Source organism: Hevea brasiliensis, chromosome 3, assembly GCF_030052815.1.
Source record: "Hevea brasiliensis isolate MT/VB/25A 57/8 chromosome 3, ASM3005281v1, whole genome shotgun sequence".
In the NCBI taxonomy this organism is placed as follows: Eukaryota; Viridiplantae; Streptophyta; class Magnoliopsida; order Malpighiales; family Euphorbiaceae; genus Hevea; species Hevea brasiliensis.
Window position 1 is genome coordinate 110,692,779 of NC_079495.1, and position 22,522 is coordinate 110,715,300.

At 33.0% G+C, this 22,522-nt stretch overlaps 1 long non-coding RNA gene across 1 annotated transcript; it reads right to left on the reverse strand.

The window, feature by feature from the left end:
- Positions 1–20,930: 20,930 nt before the first annotated feature.
- Positions 20,931–22,279, reverse strand: LOC131178559 (uncharacterized). The gene is made up of 3 exons (XR_009147464.1): positions 22,194–22,279; positions 21,686–21,744; positions 20,931–21,108 (listed from the first exon to the last, which is right to left on the reverse strand). It is a non-coding gene; the product is annotated as an uncharacterized LOC131178559 (long non-coding RNA).
- Positions 22,280–22,522: the final 243 nt, after the last annotated feature.

Below are 22,522 nucleotides of genomic sequence, written 5' to 3' on the forward strand. Positions count from 1 at the left end.
CTCCAAATATATTTTTAGTTTTGCCACATGGTCTTTAAATTAATTTTTAAAAATCATTAAAGTTTATATTTTCGGAAAATCGAACTCGATTTTTAAAATCCGAAAAATCTCAAAAAAATTCCTAAAATTTAAATAAAATTAAAATACCAAAAATGCTCATAAAATAATAAAATTTAAAATTTTGGGGTGTTACATTCTTCCCCCCTTACAGAAAATTCGTCCTCGAATTTTTACACAAGGCAGAATAAAGCACATGATTATACATTGAACAGATAAGGGTACTTGCTACGCATGTCCCGTTCTGACTCCCAGGTGCACTCTTCCACTGACTGGCTCCTCCACAAGACCTTAACCATAGGGATCTATTTTGATCTTAGCTGTCTCACTTGGTAGTCCACTATGGCTACAGGTTGCTCCTCAAATGTCAAATTCTCCTTTAGCTCTATTACATCCAGCTGTAGTATATGAGAAGGATCTGGAATGTATTTCCTGAGCATGGAGATGTGAAATACGAGATGAACGTGAGAAAGGTTGGGTGGTAGCTCCAACCGGTAGGCAACTGCTCCCACTCTATCCGTAACCTCAAAAGGTCTGATATACCGAGGTGCCAACTTGCCCTTCTTTCCAAATCTCATGACTCCCTTCATCGGAGAAACTTTTAGGAATACATAGTCGCCTACTGCAAACTCCACATCCCTCCGTCTGGGGTCTGCATAACTCTTCTGCCTACTGAAAGCTGTTTTCAATCGTTCCCTGATTAAAGGAACTACCTCTGAAGTGTACTGCACTAGGTCTACATCATGCACCTTCGCTTCTCCCATTTCCGTCCAACACAGAGGAGAGCTACACTTTCTTCCATATAGTGCCTCATAGGGTGCCATCCCTATGCTGGAATGGTAACTGTTGTTGTAGGCAAACTCCACTAAAGCTAACTAATCATCCCATTGACCTCCAAAATCCAAAACACTCATGCGAAGCATGTCTTCCAGTGTTTGGATTATCCTTTCAGACTGTCTGTCTGTCTGAGGGTGGAAGGCCATACTGAAGTTCAACTGTGTGCCAAATGCCTCCTGCAACTTTCTCCAAAACCGAGAAGTGAACTGGGGCCCTCTGTCAGATATTATGAAAGCTGGAACTCCATGCAATCTGACTATTTCTCGAATGTAGAGTCGGGCATACTGTGCCACCGAATACGTAGTCTTCACAGGTAAAAAGTGAGCTGATTTGGTTAGACGGTCCACAATTACCCATATCGAATCATATCCTCGTGTGGTACGAGGCAACCCAATCATAAAATCCATAGTGATCATTTCCCACTTCCATTCTGGGATAGGGAGCTCTTGCAGCTTCCCTGACGGTCTCTGGTGTTCAAACTTCACCTTCTGACAAGTCAAGCACTTAGACACAAAGTCTACTATGTCTCTCTTCATGCCATTCCACCAGTAGCTATCTTTCACATCATGGTACATCTTGGTGGAACCTGGGTGGACACTGTACAGTGTATAGTGTGCCTCTTGCATGATTTCATTTCTGAGATTGTCCACATCGGGCACACATATCCTTGAACCTTGCACTAGGGCGCCATCATTGGCAAATTCGAACTCACCACCTTCACCTTGCTATACTCTTTCTATGATCTTCATCAATTGTTGGTCTCTGTGTTGGGAAACTCTAACTCTGTCCCTCAAGTCTGGCCTCACTAAAAAATGAGCCAACAATACCCCCTCATCTGAAAGATCTAGGATTAAACCTTGATCCAGCAACTCATGTATTTCCTGAATCAACGGTCTCTTCTCTGCTGAAATGTGCGCTAGATCGCGTAAGATTTTCTCGCTCAAAGCATCTGCTACTACATTGGCTTTCCCGTGGTGGTACCGATGGTGCAATCATAGTCTTTCAGAAGCTCCATCCATCTCCTCTGTCTCAAGTTTAAGTCCCTCTGTTGGAAGATGTACTTCAAACTCTTATGGTCGGTGTATATCTCTCACACTTCACCATACAGGTAGTGTCTCCAGATTTTTAGTGCAAAGATTACAGCCGCCATTTCCAAATCATGGGTGGGGTAGTTCTGCTCATGCCTCTTCAGCTATCTTGAAGCATAAGCTACTACTTTTCCATTCTGCATCAAAACACACCCTAGGCCAACTCTGGAGGCGTCACAGTACACGGTGTATCCTTCACCACTCATAGGTAGTGTCAACACAGGGGCGGTGGTTAGACACTCCTTAAGCTTCTGAAAGCTCTTCTCACAGTCATCTGTCCAAATGAATGGAACATTCTTCCGAGTTAACTTAGTTAGGGGAGCCGCTATCCTGGAAAAATTTTGCACAAAACGCCTATAGTAGCCAGCTAAACCCAGAAAACTTCGCACCTCAGTGACTGTTGTAGGCCTAAGCCAATCAGTTATAGCTTCAATTTTCTTGGGATCCACTTGAATGCCGTCACTAGAAACCATGTGTCCCAAGAATGAGATGCTTTCTAGCCAAAATTCACATTTCAAAAATTTGGCATATAGCTGGTGCTCCCTCAAAGTCTGCAACACCATTCTCAAGTGCCACACGTGTTCTTCCTCGGTCCGAGAGTAAACCAAAATGTCATCTATGAATACGATGACAAAACGGTCCAAAAATGGCTTGAACACTCGGTTCATCAAGTCCATGAAAGCTGCTGGTGCATTAGTGAGTCCAAAAGACATCACCAAGAACTCATAATGACCGTATCTTGTCCTGAATGCCGTTTTGGACACGTCCTGATTCCTGATTCTCAACTGATGGTAGCCTGATCGCAGGTCTATCATAGAAAAGAATCTAGCCCCTTGGAGCTGATCAAACAGATCGTCGATCCTAGGAAGTGGATACTTGTTCTTCACAGTCACCTTGTTCAGCTGTCTATAGTCAATGCACAACCTCAATGACCCATCCTTCTTTCTCACAAATAGAACAGGAGCACCCCAGGGTGAAGTGCTCGGACGTATGAAACCTTTGTCCAACAGCTCCTGTAGTTGCTCTTTTAACTCTTTTAATTCTGCTGGGGCCATCCTGTAAGGTGGCATTGATATGGGGTTTGTACCCGGAACAACATCAACGCAGAACTCTATTCCCCTTTCTGGTGGCAACCCTGGAAGCTCTTCAGGGAAGACATCCATGAATTCTCTAACAACAGGAACATTTTCCATGTTGGCACCTTCTACAGATGTATCTCTCACCAATGCCAAATACCCTTGGCATCCACTCCTCAACATTTTTCTAGCACTAATTGCTGACACCAAATTATATGGAGCCACGCTCCTGTCACCATCAAAGCTAAACTCTTCTACACCAGGTATGTGGAAATGCACCATTTTGTTCCTGCAGTCTAAAGTGGCATAATGAGTTGCCAACCAATCCATCCCCAAGATTACATCGAAATCCATCACTGGTAGAGGAACCAAGTCTGCTGGGAGGATCTTTCCATCCACTACTACTGGGCTACCCAGAAAAACCATATCTACATCTATGTTGTCACTAAGTGGGGTAGCTACCGACAAAGGACATTCTAAGGTTGTAGGGTTTCTACCCAACCTCATGGCAAACACAGGGGAGACAAATGAGTGCGTAGCACCCGGATCTATCAAAACACGAGCCTCATAGGAACAGACCAGAAGAATACCTGCCACAACTGCATTTGAAGCTTGAGCATCCTGGTGGGTCAGGGTGAAAACCTGAGCTTGACCCTTACCCTGAGTGGCAGAACCCTGATACTGACTTCTACCTCCTGATCTGCCTCCAAATCCACATCCCCCTTGTCCTCGGCCCTGTTGGCCACTAAACTGACTGCCTGCTATGCTGGAAGCACCCAAATACAACTGGCGAGGAACATTTGCAACAGAACCCTGTGACCCCATCTGTGGCTCACTGAACACGGGGCATTCCCTAACAAAGTGACCTGGTTGGCCACACCTGAAGCATACTCCTGAACCCATCAAACAAGGTCCTGAATGTCCTCTTCCACACTGTGCACAAGGTGCTAAGGAAGATCCTGAACTGCAGAATCGCTGCACTTCGAATCAGTAACCACTGCTGGATCCGTATTCAGGTCTGAACCCTCGAGGTTTGTGTCTAAAACCACTCTTCTTGTTCCTACTTTTTCCTCTGTAATTACTCTGGCCACCACTGTCTGGAGTACCCATTTGGGGAACACCGGTAGAACCCTCTGCTCTGTTTTTCTTTGCTCTTCCGCTGTCATCTACAGCATAGCTAATCTCAATCTGTCTGGCTCGATCAACCACCACATCAAAAGACTGATCAGACATCATGGCGTGTTCGCATACCTTCTCACAAGCCCCTTTAGGAATCTTTTCACCTTCATAGTTTCGTAGCTACTTTGTAGGGGCATATCTGCTCAATTCTAGAAATTGCAGAGCATATTCATCTACTGGACACGCCATTCTGTCTTAAGGCCTCAAAGGCCCATGCTTCTGATCTCTGAAGCTTTCTGGCACAAACTGATTGATGAACAGTTCCACAAACTGAGTCCACGGCAAACCCTCCATCCGAGGTAATATGTAGTCATTTATCCATTGTCTAGGCATAGGCCCCATGACATGCTGCATACACTCTATAAGTCTTCTATCAGTCAACTGCAATTCTGTTCCTGCCTGTTTGCAGGAATCCAAAAACCAATATGCATCGTCTGACACATCATAAGTACCAGGCACCAACTTCTTGAAATTGATGATCTGTTTGTAAGGTTTCCCTCTTGGTGCGGTGGACTGCTGCTGCTGTAGAGGGTAGACCATATACTGCGCCATCATATCGATGGTCCTCTGCAAACCAGCTAGAGTAGCTGCCATGGGGTCCATGGGACCCTGTGCCATGAAAGACTGATCCTGGACTATTGGCAATGCTTCTACTTGAGCGACTCTAGGCCTCCTACCCGCCTCCTCGGGCGGGCGCCTCATCTCGGCCGACACCTTGTCGAGCACATCTAGTTCAGTGCGATGGCGGCTCTCACCTTCTACGCATTTTTCTGAAATTCAGCAGCATTAGCCCACAAAATTCAAAACAGCATGTTACACAGCTCTATAGACTCATATTTATACATAATTATATGAAGCAGAAACTAGAAGCAAAGATGACAATGCAAGACGAATGTGGACCCTATTTTTCAGCATGTGACTCCTAGTAGACTCTTCCCAACACTTTAGATAAACATTCCCTAAGAATCTGGAGCCTAAGCTCTGATACCACATTTGTCACGACCCAACCTATGGGCCGGACCGACACTAGGACCTGGGCAAGCCTAAAGCCCCCGAGGCCCGTAGTAAGCCTAACTATTCACTTAACCCAACTCTAAGGCCCATTTGGGCCCAATTTCAAGAAATCAACCGGACGGAGTCCGGCCATAAAGTGGACCTTTCAACGGGGAGTTTTTTACTCACCCGACCTGTAAGCAAAATATATCATCACTTGGGGAGCTCAGCTCACCCTCCACATACTCAAATCAACATAAAGATAAATGGGAGCTCAGCTCCCTCATCCAGTCCATCAAACATGCATATAATAATTTTACAGGTCCACATAATAATTATATTACAGACCCGAATCATTTAAATATTTCTAACACATGCAGAAAATCTAGGAGTAAATAAAATTACACAAATATTGAATAACAACCTGCGAAGAAGAAAAGCAGGTTAACTACAATAAAATCCTCCTGTAGCCTGAAAAAAAATATTGAACAGGAGTGAGCGTTCGACTTAGAGAGTAAAATATCAATTTTAACCATAATCTCTATAACTATCTAGAACTAGTGCACCCTATAGAGTGAAATGCAGCATCAGCAATAAATTCACATCATAACATCAAAAAGGTAATTTGGAGCACTCACACACCCTGTAACATCAATCATAATATATGGGAGCTGATCCCCTATACAGCTCTCTTAAATCCAACCTGGTGCTAGCGAAGAACTCAAGCCGGACTTTCGCTTAATATACCAAATCGGGGGTCCCAGCGAAGAACTCAAGCCGTGACTACCCCCCGAAGGATCGCGCTCCAGCGAAGATCTCAAGCCGTGACTACCAGTCCTATCCATAGTCCACACCACATCACATGCACGCCAACGCACGCACACTGCTCCAAATTACCACAGCAACATACATGACACTTTCACAGTTATGAATGCAACATAAATCATGCCTAAAGTTTATCTACATAGATATATGCATATAAGTGATGCATGGGCATGCTTGAACATATAATAATAGTGAAATTACAATTAAAATTAATATTTTACTCACAGACTTGATAACGGTCACTGTGGCGGCTGGGAGGAGGAAGAAGGCTGTCTCGGCTCACCTGACAATTACATTACAATTATTTAATACAAATGACTCAATACAATCAAGAAAAGACCAAATACGTCCTAAGTCGTGCCGAAAATCCGGTAGAGTCTCCGCTATACCTAGGACTTACCCAACCTGCAAAATGGCTCAAAATACACTTCTATATTCACAATCCATATATCCACAACTCAATCACATCACACAGCCCCCTCCTGGGCCCATCAAATCAATCATTCATCACAATATGCAAAATTTCAATTTAGTCCTTATAATTGATCATTTTTGCAAAAACTATCCAAACAAGCTCTAAAAATTCTAAAACTTTTCCCTGCGGTCCTTAGCAATATTACTAGGCTATTGCAAAAAGAATCATAATTTTCTGAGCTACCACAAATATTTTATGGATTTTTAATCCTATTTAAGCACTAGAAAATTACGAAAAAATAAGGTTCGGGTTTACCTTTGCCGATTCCGACTTCGGGAACACGCTCGGGACGTCTGACAATGGGGGGGTAGCCAAAACCTCGGTCCAATTCGGAGACTTTTCCGGTAACGGGTCTGTCTGGCTGGAAATTCACAGACCCGGTCAACTGTTGAATTTCCGCGAATTGATGATACCTACACGAAACCCACAACACGGGGGTTAGTACATAAATTTTTTCAGAATTTTCTAAGCTCATTTAATGCTCGGAAAAACACTGCGAAGTTCCGTGGGACCCACCTGTAACATCCCCGCTGTACGTGTTCTGTACGTTCAATTGCTCCAGTAGTCAAATAACAGTCTAGGCAAGTCAGTATGTCTGGAACTACACTTCGGTGATAGTGAACAGACATATAATGATGAAATAAATAAAAAGAAAATACAAGAAAAATCAAACAAAAATGAAAGAGAGAAAATGAAGCTAAGTTAAACGAGTCGGCACCGTAGCGATGGGTGACCGCACCGGGAAGGCCGTTACCGACCCCAGGACCGTGGGACACCCTCTGAATTTAATTTTGAGACACAGATAAAGATTTATTGAAATGTAATTGACACTAGAAATATCAAAGAAAAATTAATAAATTAGTACAAAGAAAAATGAAAAATCGAGAAACAGACAAAAATCGGTGTTATCGAAAAATCGAGAATGTAACCCGAAGTGGGGTATTTTGGTCAATTGACACCTAGAGTTGACTTTTGACTTAAATTTCCATGAAAAATAAGTGGTATTATATTTTGAAAATTTAATGAAAAATGAAATTAAATATGAAATGCAATTAAAGGAAAAGTGGGGGATGAATTTGCAAAGATTGAAACTTTGAATTATAATAATAATAAACCTAAGTTAGTGGGCATATAAAACACATAAGATGACAAGGAACAATCCACTAACTCACTTCATCTTCTCTCATTCTCTAAAATGCCGAAATGGAGCTCTCCCTTTCCTCCATGGATGAGTTCCATGCAAGCTCACCAAACTCATCATTTTCCACTTAAAACTCAAGAGTCCCTTCATTAAAATTGGTCCTCACCTCATGGGAAAGCTATAGGCAGCAAAAAGAAAGGAAAATTTTGAAGTTTCACAAGCTTGGGAAGTTCTTGAATTAAGGTTAGTGCTTAATCTCCCCATTTCTTTCATTAGATCTTGTTTTGAGCTTTGGGTGAGTTGATTTGTGAAGAAATTGAGTAAATTAATGTATATTTGGTGAGCCCTTCATTTCGGCAGCCAAGACATTCATGGGATTTTGATGTGTTTAAATGATGTAGATGAGTTTAAAGATGATGTTTGATATGGGTATATGTATGGGAAGTGATAGGACTTGAATTGATTGAAATTGAGAAATTTAAATTATGGTTTGAAACAATTATTGGAGATTTGTGTTGTTGCTTCATTTTTGGGCAGCCATGAACCTTTGTTGAGCTTGAGTTATTTTTACTTCTAATGAGTGGAAATGAAGGTTGATTAATTCAAATGAAAGTTGTAGTAAGTTTGTATTTAAGTATGTGCATGTAGTGTTTAAATTAATGGTGTGAAATGGAAGCTTGATGCCTTGAGCAAACTGCCATGTTTGGCAGCCCCTAATAGCATGAATTTGTGTGTGAACATGTGATTATTAATGGTATATGCTAATGTTAAATTGTGGGCAGCAAGTGTAAGTGACATTGAAGTATGAATATGTTGAAGTGTATGTGTAATATTGACATTGAAGTATGTTAAATTTTGGTGGAAGTGAATGTTGAACTTAATGATGAATTGTGTGCATTGAGCACTTGAACATTCTGCCCAGAATTGTTGCTGGAATTGTGTACAATAGATGTATCGAAGTGTTGTTGATTGAATATTGTAGTAATGAGGAGGAGAAGGAACATTAAATTGGGAGTGTATGAGCTTTGTGCAGGTTGTGTATTGAAGGCAGCACCTAAATGAGGCCATAAGTGCCAAACTATGAACCCAATTGGTATGAGGCCAATATGGAGTGAAACTAGACACCAAATAGGCCAACTTTCATGTAGAAAGGTTGCCAAAATTCTGCCTAGAAACTGACCTTAAAAAGTGACCAAATCCGGATTAGTGCATTTAAGGCCTGAAAACTGACCATTTGGGCAGCAGTTAGTGTTTAGGCCATAACTCACTCAAAACAGGTCCAATTGACCTGAAATTTTGACCATGAATAGTTAAGGCCTATATCTACAAGTCTTATGAAGACACCCAAGCCCAGAAATGACCATAATCAAGTCAAAAAGCTTGCACAAGTTCGGGTCCAAAAACTGGCCGAACCTAAAATGACCTAAAATGACCTAAAGTGACCAATTTTGATATATTTTGACCAGCAATAGTAAAATGACCATAACTTGGTCTACATAACTCAGAATGACCTGAAATTTTGCCCCGCGTTCCATAAGACATAGACCTACAAGTTTGTAGTTTGGACCAAAACCCAAAAACTGAGGGAACTAGGCCGTCCGGCTAGGTCAAAATAGTACACCGAAATTCGGTAAATTGCAATAAAATGCAATATACTTGGAAATGAAATTGGTAACATATACCAACATTAAAGGGCTATAAAATGTGACATATTGGTAACATTAGAATTGACTCGCGTAGAGTGCATCAAGGGTCAACATTATAGGTTGACTAATGAAATGAATTGAAGGGAATAGTACCAAGAGAAATAGGACTTTAAACTAGACAAATGTAGCACACAAAAATTGAGAAATTGACCAAATTTTGCACTAAAGGTGCAATCTGTCCAACTTTAGTAAATTGACCATATCTTGGCCTATACAACTCGGAATGACCTGAAATTTTGCCCCGCGTGCAATAAGACATAGAGCTACAATTTTGCTTCTTTGACCAAAAGCTAAAAACCAAGGGAAATAGGACTTTATGCTAGATCAATCTAGCTCACTAAAATTGAAAATTGGTAATTACATAAAATGATGCTTGAAGTGATTTGGCAATGAATGCCAACTTGTAAAAATGGTAAATTGCACTATATTGGCAGCATATTGAAATGCAAATTGTGACATGTTGATACTAGAATCAACTTATCCATGATGTATAAAAAGGTCAATATTTTCATTGACCAGTGAATTGTATAATGACCAGTAAACCCTGAAAATAAAGAAATAAATATTTAATCTTGTAATATGCCCTAATTTGCCTAGTTGACTAGTTTGGATAGGTTGGCATGCCAATAGGATTCTCGATACAATGCTCAGAAATGACTTTACGCCATACTGTGTTTTATGGCTTATTATGCCATACTATGATTTTAATAGCCTATGGCTATACAGTTTGTGTTATTATACTCGGCTTAATGCCTGATTGATTATATGTCTTTTTAGCCACACTGTTTGCACACCAGGAGATACTTTGTGACCGATAGTGTGACGGCCCGAGGTACTAGGTACCCAGTGCTAGTATATCCGTTTATCTAGTCTGGTCAGTGTATAGGCTATATGGGCAGTCATTTAAAACATTATTCAGCTCAAGAAGCTAAGTTAAGTTAAGTATAATGAAATTTTAGTACAATTAAATTAAGTATTGAATGAATGAGTAAAAGAAATTATCAAAAGAAACATAACAAAAATATAAATTGCAGAATCGTAGAGACTTAAAATACAATACAGTTAGAATAAATTGTATACTGGATAGTATTACTGAAAAGTTATAAACTAAGTACTTCCAAAGAGGAACAAACTAGTATATAAGATCGTTGATACTAGAAATACTATACCAAATTAAATTGATTCTTGAATATCTGAATTATGATTTATTTCTTTCTTTAATTGTATATATTATTTCTTGTTATACTATTGCACCACTAAGCAGAAATGCTTAGCGCGATGGAATTGCTTCCTCGCGCAGGTACTGAAGGTAAAACCAGTAGACTGTCAATTGAGATTTTTAGAGTCCAGATCTGCAGAAGTGTCAGAAGAGTTCAAGATTGTCACCTCCTCAGCAATGCATGTAGATAGGGCTCATTTTATACATGTTATGTATATTGTTCATTCCTAGCACATTGTAAATTATTTGTATATCTTGTATAAAATAAACTCATGTAATTAACCTATGAATTATGAAAGCTACTCAAAGTAAGTATTTTAATATGTGAATTGAATTTGAGTTATAATGAGATTCTACTTGTGAATATTGAGATGTTGAAAATCTGATGAGATATCTGAGAAATCTAGACACTGTATTGAGATACATTATGTTCGAAAATTTTTGAGACTATTAAGTTTGAGAAATTGAGTATATATTGAAATTGTTTTTGGCAGGTTCAGAAGAACTGTTAGTCCAAATTACAGTCGACACGTTGCCGGATTATCGTTAAAATTTTTAAAATTTCCAAATTAGTTAGATTTTGATAAAAGTAAAAGTAGCCTAAACCTTAAATAAAGTTTTTGAACAAGTAAATTAAGAACTGTAATGAAATTAGATAAGATCAGGTGCTCCGGCACGCCGTGTAGCACGCCTTGCTCGGCTACACTGTAGTCGGGTGAGAGGTGTTACACCACCGAAAAACGGTGTCGGAAAATTTTGAAATTTATATCCCCACGAAGCTCTTGATGAGTGGAGCGCTCTGGTACTTTCGGTTTTCTCGTGGGGTTTACGGTTTGTGAGAAATCTAGCCCGAAAGTCAAAATGGGCTAAAACTTCCCGAGCAAAAATTGAACAAACCGCTCGATGAATTTCGGTGTTCTTGGTGTCTATGGAAAGCTCTCGACGAGTAGATGAGTTTAGACACAAGACCCGGTCCGATTGGTGGCCGGATCGGCCGGATTTTGGAGCGCGCCGGATTTTGGTGAACTGTCACATGCGCCGCACGCCGCTCGAGCCGTTTCCAGCGTTCCAGCGGCGCCGCCATGGGGAGGGTGGGGCGCCGGCGAGGTGGGGAGGCAGGGGAGGTGGCGGCGCGACAAGGGGAGGAGGGAGGAGAGAGAAAAGAGAGAGAGAAGGGGAGGAGGTCGGACGCGCGCAGGGAAGGGAAGAAGAAAAAGAAAAGGCCGGTCCGATTCGGTCCGGTTCGATTCGGCCAGTTCGATTCAGAATACAAAATTTTGAATTTTTTACTCTGCCTCGGGACCAAAAACGAGGTCCAAAAATTTCAAAAAAATTCGAGAAAACTCAGAAAAATTCTTAGACTCCAAATATATTTTTAGTTTTGCCACGTGGTCTTTAAATTAATTTTTAAAAATCATCAAAGTTTATATTTTCGGAAAATCGAACCCAATTTTTAAAATCCAAAAAATCTCAAAAAAATTCCTAAAATTTAAATAAAATTAAAATACCAAAAATGCTCATAAAATAATAAAATTTAAAATTTTGGGGTGTTACATATATATTATTAATCGAGCTAATAAAAAATATTTAAAATTTTTAGTAACTCAAATAAGAAAAATTTAAATTATCACCTTGGCAAATACCAAAAATTATATAAAGTTTTTTTTTTTTAAGTAAATCACAAATATCTCTTAACTTACTAAGTTAGTGGAGATTTTCTCTATTTACAATGACAAGAGATATAGAATTTCTTTTACTACTCGTTAGTGGTGGCCACGGTCCGGTTTGAAACTGGAATCGAACCGAAATCGGACCTGTCAAACCCGGACCGAAACCGGTCAAAACCGAAACCGTTATTAAACCGAACCTAAATCGTTTCTCCATGGTTTTGTTCAGGTTCAAGATATTATAAAACCGTTGAACCGTCGATTTGATTCGAATTAAAACCGTCGGTTTAACTCTAATCGAACCGACGGTTCGATTAAAACGCACAAGACATTACACATCTTTGCGAAGCAAAGATCGCAGCCTGACCGCCCACCCACCTACTGCATGCAATTTCAAAGACTCCATAGCAGCCTACCCCTGCAAATGTCTATTCAAATGTCATTTCCTCTTTTTTTTTTTTTATAATCATTTATTAAATTTCAAAATCAATTATTTTTATTTTTTTAATCTCAAACGGTAAAAAAATTTACCGTTACAGTTTTTTTTTATTTTAATTGTAAAATTACCCTTTAGTCCTTAATAACAGTAAAAGAATAATTACTTTTTTGGGATAATTTTAGAAATAAAAAATTTATAAAAACTCTATAAATACCTCAATTCATCCACACTACTCTTAAATTCTCTCTAATCTCTCAAATCTCTCAAATTTTCTACACAATTATTATCAAATCTTTCTTTAATTCTCAATATTCTCTAAATTTTTACACTTTATTTTTGTTTACACTCATAAAAATTTCTTATATCCCATTATTTTATTCAATAACTCTATTATTATTTTTTTATACTATCATTAAAATTTAATATTTTCTTTATTACTCTATTTTTTTACATACTCATAAAAATTTTCACTATCTCTAATTTTTAATTTTAAATTTTACACTATTTTTTTTGTTTGCAAATTTCTAATTTTTTTTTGTTATCTTCTACACTTATTTTTTCAAATTTCTAGTACCTTCTATTTTTTGTTATCTCTATACTATTTTTTTTTTCAAATTTTATCAAAGTATCATACCTTTTTTTTTTTTTTTTGAGAAAATGGCAAGTAGTGGATTTGGAAGTTCATCAAGTAGCAAGGGGAAAAGTAAGGTTGGTGAATCAACATACCCAAATCCAAATGAGCTTATTGCAGTTGATTTAGACAACATAATGGAGCAAATTGGGGATGATGATAATGATGTTGAAGTTCAGGAGTTATTTCACCACACTCAAGAAAGCCAAAATCAACAAGCTGAGAAAGTTGAAGTAAAAAAAGCACTCACATTCGATATTTTCAAAGTCCACTTTACAAAAAAATGAAGATTTGAAAATACATTTGATGTAATTTTTAATTACTGTGGCCAAGTCTACAAGTTCAAAATGGGAGGTGGATATGGCACATTCAATAGGCATTTGGAGTAAAAGCATCCGATCAAAATTGGGTATGATAAGTCTGAAACTCAAATATCCGGGTACACAAATTCTAAATCTCAATCTTTATTTCAATATTCTGATCAAAAAAATAAAGAAAAATTAGCAAAAATGATTTGTGTTGAGCATTTATCATTTAATTTTGGTGAAAAACTTGGTTTTATTAATTATTGTCAAAATGCTTTAAATTCTAATGCAAAACGTATTCCTAGAAATACTTTGAAACGAAATGTTTTTTTCTTTATTTAAAAAAGGAAAAAAAGAATTACAATAAATTTTTTTGAATATGAGTGCACAAGTTTCTATTTATAGTGATATTTTGAGTGATCATTGGCAAATGCATTCATATATGGGCATAACATGTCATTGGATTAGTAATGATTGGATCATGCAAAAAAGAATAATTGCATTTCGTGTTTTTGATGAGAGACATACTGCTGATAATATTTATACGATGATTAAAAATATTTTAGAAGAATATAGATTAGTTTATAAAATTTTTTCAATTGGTTTTGATAATGCTGCTGCAAATTCTGCATCAATTAATGACCTTAAAAAAATTTGCCAACCCAATTTTGAGGAAAAATTTTTTCATATTAGGTGTGCATGTCATGTATTAAATTTGTGTGTGCAAGATAGTTTAAGAACCCTTGATGAATTTATTTCTCCCATCAAAAAAGCAATTTCATTTTTATGGGGACATCATCAAATTATGAAAGAATTGGCTAAATTTTGTAAAATAAATAATAAAAGACCAAAAAGATTTTCAAGAGATGTTTCCACTCATTGGAATTCAACATATGAATTACTAAATGAGTCATTTGGATATAGAGATTTATTGTACACATTTATTAGCAATAATGTGCCACAAGTTCAACTATATCCACAAAATTGGGACATTTGTACAAAACTTTTGGATATTTTAAAAGTTTTTAATGATGCTACATATACATTGAGTGGTGTTTATTATCCTACATCTCATTTAGTTATGATTGAATGTCTTAATAGTATTGGTGCATTGCAAAACCATGAAAATGATGTTAATTTAAAAGATTGCATTTCTAACGTGAAAAAAAAATGGTTAAATTATTTTAAAAATATTCCTCCACTTTATCTTGTTGCTTGTGTTTTTGATCCTAGATGTAAATTAGATGGTTTAAATGATTATTTGTCTCTTTATTATTCATGTTTAAATCTTGATGATGAGATTGATTTTGATATTCATGCAATAATTGTTGAAATTAGAAAATTAATTTTTGATTTATATAGTGAATTTTGTTCTTCTAGTCAACAATTAGTTTCTCAATCTTAGCCTTCTAGTCAAGTTCAGAATGAGCCAACCTCTAGAATAAGCATGGGTGATCGTGCCTTATTACAAAGGCAAAAAAGGCCTAGAGGATCCCTTGGTAATAATTCTGAATTTGATATTTATTTAACCACTATTTTCGAATTTGGTGATAGTAGTGCAGGTAAAGAATTTCCAGTACTTGATTGGTGGCGTCGACATACAAATACGTTTCCAACCCTTGCACTAATTGCTAAATAAATTTTAGTAGCACCAGTCTCCACAGTTGCAGTTGAACAAGCTTTTAGTGCAGGTGATAGTATATTAGATGAGACACTATCTAATATGGTTCCTGAATCATTAGAAGCTCAAACATGTTTAGATGATTGGATTAAGGCAGCCTTAAGGCAACAAGAGATCACACATGAAGGAAATGAAGATTTATATGACATAGGAACCGATGGAACAACAACGGAATCGAACGGTTATGGAAGTGATTAGGGTAAGGGGGTTATCTAACTCTAAATAGAAGTTAAGATAACTATGTGGGCTTTGATTCCTCTAAACCCCAAGAGGATACGTAGGCAACTTAATTTCTACAAAATTAAGTTCAAGCCCTTCTTCCTTTTTTTTTTTTAACTAAAATTAATTTAATCTCTTTTCATTTCTATAATTTTTTTAAATTAACTCTACACATTTCTTATTAATTTTTATTACAAATACAAATAATATCATTTTCTTCTTTTTTTTTTGAAATATTTATTTTACCAAATTTTTTTCTCCCATTTTTCGATCAAACCGTTCTAAACCATCCCCCGAACCGCCCTAAACCACCTCTTGAACCGCTCCAAACCACTCAACTCTAAAACGCCTATTAAACCGGGGCTCGAACCTAAACCGGCGGTTCACGAACCACTCTTCAAACTGTCTCTTAGTGGTTCGGTTCAGGTTCAATATTTCTCTGAACTAAACCGGCAGTTCAAGAACCGTAACCGGCGGTTCTTGAACCGTGGCCACCCCTACTGCTCGTACCAATCACTATTGGTATAAAGTTTTTTTTTTTTTTTAATATCACAATATAAAATTTTAATAACAATAATTATTCTAACACTAATTCATAGTAATATTTAAAAAAAAATTATTGGAATTCATTAAACAAATTTTAATTAAAATATTCAATTATAAAAAAAAAACCATAGCCATAAGAAATTATCTTTACTTTTATATTCCTCATAGAAAATTAATAATTTCATTACAATAATATTAAATTGATCTAATTACAAAAAAATATATATTTTAAATTAAATTTATTTTAATAATTTTGATTTTAGTGATTTTGACTAATTTATCAAATTGATTAAAACTAGATTTTCAATTATAATGATTTCAATTAATTTTATTAATAAACTTAATTAATTTTATTCAATAATTTGGACTAAAAAAAACTTTTTTATTTTTCATGTGCTTTGTAATGTTTCAAAATTACTATTTTACCACAATAAAAATAGTCTTCATTGCTTTATTTGAGAAATTTTTAGGAAATTTTATTTTCATAATTTTGAAATAATACAATTATTACATACATTAAAAGTGAAAAAATTTAATAAATTTAAATAAAAATACAGAAATATTCATCAATTAAAGTTTAAAATTTAAAAATATTTGTCAATTAAAGTTTAAAATGTAAATTATTATCTTCATGCCAAAAAATAAGTTTATTTATGTTTTCATATAATTTATATTATATACAAATATAGGAAGGGAAAACATTAGATTTACCAAAAATGCTATTTATTCTTCAAATTATAATTATAATTATATTTTATTATTTAAATTAATTTTAATATTTGTAAAAATTTAAAATTTAAAATTTTAGATGTTATCTAAACTTAAAATTTTTAGTCATGCTAATACTTAACTTTAATTAAATATAAAATTTTATAAAAAATAATTAATTATAATAAATAATTAAAAAATAAAAAACATAATTAATCTATAATTTATATAATATATAAATGTTGGAAACGGGAACATCGGGTTTACTCAAAATACCATAGTAACTTAGCGGTAAAACAATGATAAAACAATGAATAATTAAATTTAATTGCTCATGTTATTTAAATTAATTATAGTAATAAAAAATAAATTTAATTAAATATTGAAAACTAAAAGTATTTTAAAATTGTTATGATTTTTTTTATTTTTTATGATATCCAAAAATAAAAAAAAAAATTAAATAAGCAATTGTTAAAAAATATATTAAAAAATTAAAAAAAAATAATGTTAATGAAATCGTTAAAAAAATAAAAAAAATATTTTTTTCTTTTTTTTTTAACGATTTCATTAACATTAATTTTTTTTAATTTTTTAATATAAAGTTTATGAACATAAATATAGTTAAAAAAAATAATTTATTTCAATAATTAATAATTATTTCCTATACAATACGTTTAATAATTATAACACTGCTACTATTTAATTATTTATTAAATTGTTTATATCATAAAATTCTTAATTACAAATATTATAATAAGCTTAATTATTTATATATCTTTATTTAATTTAACTTTCACATCCTGATTCATATATAGATTTAAGTTTTACTTATAATTATAAAATTAAAAATTTAATTATAAATCTTTTTATAAAAAAATATTTTTTTAATTAATGTATTTTAATTTATAAATATTCTTAACTTATATAAATCTAGCAAATTACATTATTAGTAATTTTTTTTTCTTTGAAAAATATATTAGTTGTACACTGTCTTTTAATAACCTTATTGTAATTCTAATAAAATTCTAACACTAATTCAGATATCATAAAATTTTATATTTATATATGAAAGTCTTAATTTAATTAGACCTCTATAATATATACATGAAATTTTCTCAAAATTTATAATAAAAAGAAATCTAATGCTCTAAACTATCCCTATATGTCTATATATTGATATTAATGTAGCTAACTTATTAAAAAAAAAAACTAAAAATTTACAATATAGGAGGCAAAATGGCCTATGCTTTGTTGCAAAGAAAATTGGAGCAATTGAAAATCTATATAATATATAAATACATGAAAGGAGGTGAACATTAGTTTTGACTAAATTATTCTTCATTATTTATAGTATTTATAATTATATTTATTAATATTTAATTTAGTCTTAAAATTTATATAATTTAAAAATTTTTATGACTTAAAATTTAATTATCTATACAATTTTAAAATTTATATAAATTTAAAATTATTCGTCCTACTTGTATTTAAAGTATACTTAATTAAATTTTTATTATAAAATAATTTTAAATAAAAACTTTACAAAAATATATTCATTATTTATATTATTTACAATAATACGAATGTATTTTATTTATATAAATAATTTTTTTATTTAATCCGAATAAATTTTAATCTCTATCTTATAATTATTTGTGCAACATTATTTTGAAACAATTCTATTTGAATTTATGAAGAATAAGAAAATAAATTAATTTTTATCAGCCAACATATGAACTCTTTTATTAATATTTTTAAAATTTTCATTTAATTTAATTTCTTATAAATTTATAAATAAATATTTTATATAAAATAAATTTATATTTTTCTTAATTATAGATATATTTCTAAATTTCTTAATTATACATTAATATATAAATTAGTTTTGATTAAAATTAAATTTATAAATTCTATGCAAATATTACTAATATATATATATATATATATATATATATATATATTCAACAACGAACAAAAAAATTCACATTCACTGATTTATAGAAAAAATATTTAATTAGTATATAATATATATTAAAATTGTATGAATGTAAAAGTTTTAAATAGTATATAATTACATAGAAAGCATAAGAAAACAAATTATATATATGAAAAAAAATTAAAAAGATAAACACATATTATTTAAAAATTAAAAATTAATAAAATATGTTAAGTTTAAATTTAATTATAAAATTTGTATAATTAATAAGATGATTATAATTTATAATAGTGAAATTTTTTAATTTTAAAATGACATATTATTCAAAGTTTAAAAATGTTAAAGTCTATGTATATAAAAAAATAACATTTTTAATTTTTTAATACTATAATGTTATCATAACTCAATAAATATTAAATATATGTAAAAATAATTAGAAATTATGTTTTAAATATAGAATTGTTATTTTAATTTAATAAATTTATATTTAAATATAAATATAAATTAATAATTTGATTAAAAAAGTCACAATTTTCATACGTTTACAAGCATTACATCGTTTAATATAATTTTCATTTATTTGGATTCAACAAATTTGATGTTTACTCATAGAAAAATAATTTTAAAAAATTTAATTTAAAAATATATTTAGTTTGATAAAATATTTTACTATAAATCAAATAATTGTCTATATATTTTTTTTACTATAATCATTTCAACTAAAAATAATAATATATTAATGTCAATTTTTTTTATTTACTAGCATCATTTTTTTATTTTTTACACAAAAGAATATTTTAGTTATTAATTTATTATTTATAAATATTTTATTAATATTAATATATTTATTATTAAAATTTTAGAGTTTGTATAAATCTAAAATATTTAATCCTACTTGTATTTAAGGTCTACTTAATTTAAATTTTATTCTAATATAATTTTAAAGAAAATTTTATAAAGATATATTCATGATTTATACTACTTACAAAAATAGGAAGATATTTTCTTTATATAAATAACTTTTTGAATGAATCTTAATAAATTTTTATCTTTATTTCATAATTATTTATGTAAAATTATTTTAATATAATTATATTTAAATTTATACGGAAGAACAATAAAAAATTAATTTTTTTAGCCAAATATATGTGAATTCTTTTATTATTTTTTTAAATTTTCATTTAATTTAATTTCTAATAAATTAATTAAAAATATAAAATTAGTATGTAATATATATTTAAATTATATGAATCTAAAACTTTTAAATAATATATAATTACATACAAAGTAAAATTATATGAATCTAAAACTTTTAAATAATATATAATTACATACAAAATATAAAAAAAAATAAATTATACATATACGAGAAAAACATTTAAATAGATAAACATGTATTATTTAAAAAACAGTAATTAACAAAATTTGTTAAGTTTGAATTTAATGATAAAATTAATATAATTAATAAGATGATTATAATTTATAATACTATTTTTTGTTTTAAAATAATATATTATTAAAAGTTAAAAAATGTAAATATTTGTATATATAAAAAATAATATTTTTTAATTTTTAATATTATAATATTATTCTAATTTAGTAAATAGTAAATACATATAAAAAAATTAAAAATCATATATGAATATAGAATTGCTATTTCAATTTAATAAATTTATTTTTAAATATAAATATAAACATAAACTAATAATTTGATTAAAAAAATTTACAATTTTCATATGAATATAAGTATTATAATATTTAATAGAATTTTTATTTATTTAGATTTAACAACTTCTTTTATTAAAATTTGATATTTACTGTTTAGAAAAATAATTAAAAAATTATTTTAAAAATAAGTTATAATTTAATTTAATAAAATATTTTATTATAAATCGAATAATTGTCTTGTCACGACCCAACCTATGGGCCGGACCGGCACTAGGACCTGGGCCAGCCTAAAGCCCCCGAGGCCCGTAGTAAGCCTAACTGTTCATTTACCCAATTCTAAGGCCCATTTGGGCCCAATTTCAAGAAAACAAACGGACAGAGTTCGGCCATAAAATGAACTTACCAACGGGGAGTTTTCGACTCACCCGACCTGTAAACACAATAAACAATCCATTGGGGAGCTCAGCTCACCCTCCACATACTCATCAACATAATAACAAATGGGAGCTCAGCTCCCTCATCCAATCCATCAAAACAGACTTAAAATATTAAGTTTACAGGTCCAACATGAATATAATATTACAGACCAATTTCAAATAATTACTGCTAACACATGCGGAAATTCTAGGAGTAAATAAAATTACACAAATATCAATAAACAACCTGCGAAGTATAAAAGCAGGTTAACCCAGAATAAATATCCTCCTGTGGCCTGTAAAAATTTTTGAACAGGAGTGAGCGTTCGACTCATAGAGTAAAATATCAATTTTAACCATAATCTCTATAACTATCTAGAACTAATGCACCCTGTAGAGTGAAATGCAACATCAACAACATTTTCACATCATAACATCAAAAAGGTAATTTGGAGCACTCACACACCCTGTAGTATCAATCATAACATATGGGAGCTGATCCCCTATACAGCTCTCTTAAATCCAACCCGGTGCGGCCAATTACTCAAGCTCGGACTTCCACTTAATAACCAAATCGAGGGTCCCAGCGAATTACTCAAGCCGTGACTACCCCTAGAAGGAACGGGTCCCAGCGAATTACTCAAGCCGTGACTACCCCGTCCTATCCATAGTCCACACCACATCACACGCACGCCAACGCACGCACACTGCTCCAAATTACCACAACAACATCCATGACATATTAACAGTTATGAATGCAACATAAATCGTGCCTAGAGTTTAACTAAATAAATATATGCATATAAGTGATGCATGGGCATGCTGAACATATAATAATATCGAAATTACAATTAAAATTAATATTTTACTCACAGACTTGACGACAAATTACTGTGGCGGCTGGGCGGAGAAAGAAGGCTGTCCCGGCTCACCTGACAATCATATTACATTTATTTAATACAATCTGACTCAATACAAACAAAGAAAAAGACCAATTACGTCCTAAGTCGTGTCGAAAATCCGGCAGAGTCTCCCCTATACCTAGGACCTACCCAACCTGCAAAAGGGTTCAAAACACACTTCTATACTCACAATCCATATATCAACAGTTCAATCATATCACACAGCCCCTCCTGGGCCCATCAAATCAGTCATCCATCACAATACGCAAAATTTCAATTTAGTCATTATTATTGATCATTTTTGCAAAAACTGTCCAAACAAGCTCTAAAAATTATAAAACTTTGCCCCGCGGTCCTTAGCAATATTACTAAGCTATTGCAAAAAGAATCGTAATTTTCTAAGCTACCACGAATATTTTATGGATTTTTAATCCTATTTAAGCACTAGAAAATTACAAAAAAGCAAGGTTCGGGTTTACCTTTGCCGATTCCGACTTCGGGAACGCGCTCGGGACGTCTGACAATGGGGGGCTAGCCAAAACCTCGGTCCAATTCGGGGACTTTTTCCAGAACGTCCATGCGCCCGAAATTTGCGAACTTGGCCAATCGTCGAATTTCCGCGAATCGAGGATACCTACACGAAGCCCATAACACGGGGGTTAGTACATAAATTTTTTTAGAATTTTCTAAGCTCATTTAATGCTCGAAAATACACTGCGAAGTTCCGTGGGACCCACCGAAAAACGGTGTTGGAAAAATTCGAAATTTATGTCGTTGCGAAGCTCTCGACGAATGGAGCGTGCTGGTG